At 39.2% G+C, this 7,628-nt stretch overlaps 1 protein-coding gene across 2 annotated transcripts in view; it reads left to right on the forward strand.

The window, feature by feature from the left end:
* The first annotated feature begins 704 nt into the window (after positions 1-704).
* Positions 705-7,628, forward strand: part of LOC123504255 (peroxidasin homolog) — a 70,681-nt gene continuing 63,757 nt past the window's right edge. The window contains exon 1 of one of the 2 annotated variants that reach the window (XM_045254641.1): positions 705-1,263. The gene's annotated coding sequence lies outside the window, so the exon portion shown is untranslated. The remainder of the gene's footprint in view (positions 1,264-7,628) is intronic. The other variant, XM_045254640.1, reaches the window with a different exon arrangement.

Genomic DNA, 7,628 nt, shown 5'->3' on the forward strand with positions numbered 1-7,628 from the left:
CTTGCATTGAATAAAGAAACGTGTGCAGCCTTTACCGATTTTCTTTGATATGTTTCTATAAGTTTGATGTTCGATCCGCTTAAGGCAGGCAAACATTTCAGCACCAACTCCAGGAAATTGTCGATGGAACAATACACTTTTTCTATGTAATGGTCCAAACTATGAAACTATGCAGCACAATGTTTTATAGGCAAATAGTGGAAGAGAGAGAGAGAGAGAGAGAGAGAGAGAAAGAGAGAGAGAGCGCCAGTCGTACCTTACTTCTATTGGGATTTATGAAACAATGAGTGCGGTTCACCAACAAGCCACACCACTGACATACACTGATGTTTCCCCATTCATCGTAGCAAAAGTGCAAATGCATCGTACAATCTTCGTCATGCAAATCCAGTCAACCAAAAAAAAAAAAAACGAATAGGAGCACAGTATGAATCACACAGATAAAGGTCTTTTTAAAATTCTCTTTCTCTCTCTCTCTCTCTCTCTCTCTCTCTCTCTCTCTCTCTCTCTCTCTCTCTTCAAGTCGACCACGAGGTATAGAGACTTCTCTCCGCTATACTGAGTCGTTTGGCTGTCGAGACAAATACTGTCAATGAATTGGCAAGGGTCGTTGGGTTTTCTTTCCTTAAAAGAGGAGGCGGGGGCGCAGGCGGCTCCCTAATTCAGCCAGTATCCTGAGAGGCGGGGCGACGGCCGTCAGTTACCCACGGCATCTCATCTAGGGAAGACACGCACCGCGCGCCACGGGTACTCCTCACCAGGATCCAGTCGGAGCTGGAACGGCATCGCTTCTCTCGCGCGAGGGAGACACAGGCAGTGAGCGGTGCTGCGGTGCTGCCTGCTGTGCTTCTGTTAACAGTGCATTCAGGAATTCTTGCAAGGAGTTCAGTGCGTGTGATATAAACTTATTAGACCCAAACGTTGAGGGCCATGGCGATTTTCAGGAATTGATCAGTTTGGGGCCCGACACTTGATATGCTGTATGTACTTGAAGGAAAATCTCTAAAATAAAACAAAAGAAATGCGTGCACAGAAACGACAGTAAATAAATGAATAAATAAATAAAAGAAGCACACTACATTAGTTAGGGACAAACTGAGAAAGAAGAAAAAAAACCTAGATGATGAATAAGAGAAGAATCTGCTGAAGTTTGAGCGGCAAGAAGTTGAAGTAAGTAGCGGGTGAGATCATGTAACACTCAACTTTGTGCACGCAAGTGGTGAGGACAGGCAGCGCGGAATCCAAGTAGCAGTGAATATTGTGGTAATTATGACGTGTGTGTGTGTGTGTGTGTGTGTGTGTGTGTGTGTGTGTGTGTGTGTGTGTGTGTGCATGGGCGCGTTTTACTTACACAAATGGAGGGCTCCTTACACTAGAAATAAAAGGAGAGTAAAATTCTGTTATGCGTCGCTTCGTAAAAATTAAGAGGAAGCAAAGATAATGGTTTTCTGCACAACAGGCGAGAGAAAATTTTGGAACACGGCCGAGGAGCTAAGGAGGAAAATTTACTTCGCATTATTTTCTTCCTACCTCCAGTGGTGTTAGCGTCACTAATAACATTCCTTACTTATACTTGAGCACTTCACCTCCTCAACACGAGACTGGAATAGCAAGGGAGTCGAAGCCATTACGGTACAATAATGTGAGTGTGCGTGGGTGTGCGTGGGTGTTTGGGGAGCGACATGACAGGAATAATGTAGTGCAGTAACAAGAAATTGACCGATGGGACCAATATTCTATTATTTTCTGTTATGAATATTTTAAGCTATCAGGGAGGAGGAGGAGATGAGAAGGGAGACTCGTTTCAAACCATAGTAAAAATTGTTTTTTTTTCTGAGTTGCTGTTTCATTCTTATTCACGGTCTGACTCCACTCTGGAAGATGAAGGAAGGGAGGAAGGAAAGACGGAACATTTTGGCAATAAAACATAAGTAGTATCCATCACAAAACTTCGGGGTAATCAAACTAATCTTTTATTATAAGCTAATTTCCATTGTAGAATAAATGTCCATGGTTACTGTGATGCAGTGAAGCGAGGGTGTGCGTTTGTGTGAGTTTCATCCCTTCATTGCCATGGCGCGTTTCCATATTCATTTTAGTTACTATCACTCGACTTTATACAGTTTCAAAACTTACGTAGGGAAATAGTGAAGACTCAGGCCATTAATCTTCTGATCTCCATAGACCCTTCCTAACGTAAATAAAATCGTCTAATCACACCAAAAAATTCATGATAAAAATGCGTTCCAGTACTGAAGGGGATAAAGGAAGCTGTTTAGTTCTCTTCCTATCGTAACCATAGTGTTCTGTAAAAATGTGATTACAGGGAAGAAACTCATGTTATTGCAATTGTAGAATGGAAATTATCGATCTTGGAGACAAAAAAAAAGGAAAATTTATAGCATCCTTAATAATGCCCATCATATTTTTAGGAATGATTGGTGTGTGTGTATGTGTGTGTGTGTGTGTGTGTGTGTGTGTGTGTGTGTGTGTGTGTGTGTGTGTGTGTGTGTGTGTGTGTGTGTGTGTGTGTGTGTGTGTGTGTGTGTGTGTGTGTGTGTGTGTGTGTGTGTGTGTGTGCTGCTTTATGTCTGTTCTTATCAGTGAACAAGGATAATTGGATATGATATGGGTTGTATGTTGGCAAACTTTGGAAATTAGTTGGGAGTCGTAAAGGATAAAGAGAGACATAAATGATGAAAGAGAGGCAGGTTAAGGAACTGTATCTACGACCCAGTGACTTAAGTGATGGTGGTGGTAGTCATCTTCAGTGTATAGCCAAGGGGTTTCATTTGCCATCAACCCTTCAGAACTGGGATGCATTTTTACCTTGAGTTTTGCGTGTGATTAGACGATTTTATTAACATTAGGATGGGTCTTTGGAGGTCAGAAGATTAAATAGTCAGTCTTCACTATTTCAATCGCCACATAAGATTCTGAAGCTGCATAAGATCATCAGATAGTATGCAAAGTGAAGATGGAAACACGTTTTGGTACTGAAGGAGTTAAACATTTACTGATCTGACAATTATATCCTTCATTAAAATCTAGCTAGCGATATTTGATGCTTCACAGACGATCATTATTTTCTTTTTTATTAAGTAACAATTACAACTTTTCACTTTTATCAAATTATCATATTCCCCTCATTTAGTGTAGCCTCATTACGGTTAAGCGAATGTTGTTCAATATTTCATGCGTGAGATTCATAGGAAGAGGGTTTCATCAAAAACAGATCCCAACTTATTAACCGCGTCCGCCCTACAACTTTTCATTATAATTAGTCATGGAGGCAAATTATACGACTAAGATAATTCTGACCTATTTGGCGCTCACTGCCCTTACGAGTTCATTAACCACCGTCACCTTCCTGTTTTCCCTCTCATGGTTAGTTTATCAACAATTACACGCGCTAATGCCCCAAGAAACACGCTTATGTACTAGTATACACCTTTTAGTCTCCTACAAAGCTGCAACAAGAACACAAGTCATAAATAGCTTGGGCGCCCGCAAGCTTGTTTGAGAATGAACGTTTTTCTCCGCTCAGTACTGGGACACAATCTTATCTTGAATTTTGTGTGTCATTAGACGATTTTATTTACATTATGAAGGATCTATGGAGGTCAGAAAATTAATAGTCAGTCTTCAGTATTTCAAATCATACATCATTTTCTGAAAATGTATAGAAAATCACCAAACAGTAACCAGAATACGTATAAAAATGTGTCATGTTACTGAAGAAGTAAATGATTGTTACTACCTGCCAAAGTAACACACACAAGCACACACACACACACACACACACACACACACACACACACACACACACACACACACACACACACACACACACACACACACACACACACACACACACACTTACAGTAATCCATAGCAGCATATAGCGTTCCTTCACCTTTCCACCACGTAGCTGCACCTTCCAACGATAACATGAAGTGACACTCGACACTGCACTTGCCTTTCCTTACAATGAGCACGTGGGAGGTGGCGGCGATAGTGGAGAAGATGCTAATGACGATAAGAGAGAGGAAGAGGAGCAGTGTGAAGAAAACGATGAAAAAAATCAAACTTTCCCTGAGGTGACTAGCGATAAGGGTTACCTCTGAAAGTTCCTTCATTACAAAGATCATTTTACGTATGAGTGTACTAGTAGTGTATCTCTCTTTGCGACACTATGGACCATCTTCACAAACACTCCATCACTGCACCTCCACTATTCCAAAAGACTCCTGTTTAAGTGACACAAGTTTCAAAGGGCGTTTATATGTTTCCAATGTCAAGTGAACAAGGTTACTGCACGATTCATAGCAGAAACACCCTCAGAAACCCAGCTTGTCCACTTTATATCCTTGGGAAACAGTGGTGGTGAGAGAGAAGGGCGTTTCAGAATACGGACCTATATGATATAAAACAGAAACGACGAATACTATGAAAAAAAAAAAAAAAACGGTACTTGAGTTTCCTTATGAGATGCGAAATTTTATGAAAACTGAATCTTCCTTTAGTTATAAATGTCATTAAAAATCAGCGTTAGAGTAAACTGTATCTTTCTCTTCAGTGTGAGCAAAAGTAAAGAAGAGCGTGATTTTCCTTTTGTTAATGAGAGTGGAGACTAGAGGCCGTGGTCTGTTTGTGGCTTATTAAGATTAGTGTTCCTTTCATAATGGGGATGTGACTATTCCCTTCTCTTAGTCTCCTCCTAAAACCAAGTATTCTGTAATCTTTTCTTCTCTTCTTCTTCTTCTTCTTCTTCTATATTTCCTTTTCTTTTTTTTTTTTCCTTTCCTTTTTTTTCTTTTTTTAATTACTTTTCTTTTCTTCTTTTTCTTTTCTTCTTTTTTCATTATTTTCTCTTCTTTTCTTTTTTCTTTTCTTTTCTTCTTCTTCTTCTTTTCTTTTCTTTTCTTTTCTTTTCTTTTTCTTCTTCTTCTTCTTTTCTTTTCTTTTCTTCGGCTTCTTTTCTTCTTCTTCTTCTTCTTCTTCTTCTTCTTCTTCTTCTTCTTCTTCTTCTTCTTCTTCTTCTTCTTCTTCTTCTTCTTCTTCTTCTTCTTCTTCTTCCTCTTTTTCTTTACTTAGAGAGTAAAAAAAAGAAGACTCACTAATAATACATTTTCATTCACTGCTCCTAGCGCAAAATATTTCACCCATTATTTATTCCGACGCCACGAAAAATTCACTTTGCAACAGCTCACAACAGTAAAGTTAATATATGCTAAGTGGTCTTATGCTGCTAGCGTCACGGAGGAGAGGTGAAGGGCAAAGGGTGACACCTGGAGACACCTGGAGACAAAACACCTTAACAGAGGGTATAGAGAGAACCTTCAGTGACGTAACCCTCTCTTTTTTTCCTTCATTATTTCTGGGATGATTGTTTTCACCGTGTTTTCGTGTTCCACTAAGGTTAATGGATCCTTTAGTGGGTTTCCGAGGGCCTGCCGACCAAAGAGAAAGTTGTTGACAAAGGCCAAGGTTGTTAAGTATGTGTGTGTGTGTGTGTGTGTGTGTGTGTGTGTGTGTGTGTGTGTGTGTGTGTGTGTGTGTGTGTGTGTAGGGGGAATTACTGTTAAACATCATTCTAGGGTTAAATAGTTAAACAATCTCGTTGATTCCCAAGAGAGATAGATAGATAGATAGATAGATAGATAGATAGAGAGAGAGAGAGAGAGAGAGAGAGAGAGAGAGAGAGAGAGAGAGAGAGAGAGAGAGAGAGAGAGAGAGAGAGAGAGAGAGAGAGATGGTACACTGTAGTTATACTGCTGATCAATTTTTAAACATTTTGAGTGATTGATACTCTGAGAAAAATTAAAGTAAGAGAATATATGAATAAAAACTTCGTTCTTTTAATCCTCTTCAGTACCATGACCCATTTCCATATTCATTCTGGTGACTATTTGGTAATCTTATACACCTTCAGAAACTCATGTGGGGGATTAAAATAGTGAAGACTGTGGCTATTAAACTTCTGACCTCCATAGACCCTTCCTAATGTCAATAAAATGGTCTAATCTTACACGTATCTTAAGGTAAAAATGTGTCCCAGTATTGAAGGGGTTAACAATGAGGGAGGCGTTGCAAGGGGCGTCTGTCTCTTTAATGACGTGTGTTGAGAAAGGAAACATTACTAGTGACGTATGTTGAAGTAAAATACACTGGCTGGACATTCATGCTTGGAGATTGCTAATGTGTGTAGTGCTTCTCTCTCTCTCTCTCTCTCTCTCTCTCTCTCTCTCTCTCTCTCTCTCTCTCTCTCTCTCTCTCTCTCTCTCTCTCTCTCTCTCTCTCTCTCTCTCTTTGCACGCTTCCCTTCGTCAACTTTTCCTGCCATTTGTTCTGCATCTCTCTGTCTCTCTTTCTTTGTCTCTCTCTCTCTCTCTCTCTCTGTCTCTCTGTTTTCTTTACTGCTTGATATTACTGTGCTGTTTAATTTATATGTATTCCTTTATCCACTTACTTTTTTTTTTACCCTTGTGTTTTATAATTAGAGTTAAAGATAATTTCTCTCTCTATCTCTCTTTGTTCACGTTTTTCCAGTATTTTTTTTTCTCCCTTTCGACTGATTAATTCATTGTTTATTTGAGGGTTTACATTTTTCTGGGTTCTAACTATACACAATACCCAATAGTTCTCCTTTCTTTGTGCTTCATCCTTTTTTTTTCATGAAAGAAGGGAAAACTGGACAAGGGCAACATAAAACGAATAAGAAGCCCATATCACGAACATAAGGCCAACTTTACATGGAAAAAAGGGTCTTATTATATTTTTATTTATTTGGCCATCTGGATTAGTCAGAATTAATGACAATGAGATGTTGCTCAGTATCGTCTCCTAAATCCTCCCTCTTCTCGTGAGTGGTTTCCTGGCAAAGTTTTAATTAATCTATTAGTGTGGGGGGCATCCAGAATTAATCTAGAATAATGCAGCGGCGTTAATCTAGTTCTTTGCGGTGTCTCTCTCTCTCTCTCTCTCTCTCTCTCTCTCTCTCTCTCTCTCTCTCTCTCTCTCTCTCTCTCTCTCTCTCTCTCTCTCTCTCTCTCTCTCTTTTAAGACGCCAACATACGCAAGGATTTATCATGAGCCTCTTTCTTGATATCCTTGTTCCTTTTGTCTTTTATCGAAGTTTAGAGAAAAGTTTTAGCAAAGTACGTCTCATTACCCACAATCAGTTTGCAAAAATGTTTCTTCTGTATTTTGTAAACGGCTGGTAATGAAAGAAGATTTAAGTTATTATTATTAGAAAGAAAATTTGTGCCACACGAACAAGATATTATTAATGCATGTTATTTCCAGCATTCTTGCTTTATATTTCTTTTCTTTGATGGAGAATAAGGAAATGTAACAATGAAATCACTCTGGATCCATTGCTAAGAGTCATGTCATGTTTTGCATTTCCCGAAGCATGCACTGAATAATTCAAAAACAGAAATATACGAGAGAGAAATTATTAAACACGTGTCTCAATGAAGAAAGGCGGAATTTTATTTGTCACCCTTCTGTTTGTGTGACCTTTCGTTTGACAGCAGAGACATCAAAATATACATGCCTACGAGAATGCGTACATGAAAGGAAAAATAACAGAGAATATTCATTTCCTCTTCCGTAGCACTAAG

Source organism: Portunus trituberculatus, chromosome 15, assembly GCF_017591435.1.
Source record: "Portunus trituberculatus isolate SZX2019 chromosome 15, ASM1759143v1, whole genome shotgun sequence".
In the NCBI taxonomy this organism is placed as follows: domain Eukaryota; kingdom Metazoa; phylum Arthropoda; class Malacostraca; order Decapoda; family Portunidae; genus Portunus; species Portunus trituberculatus.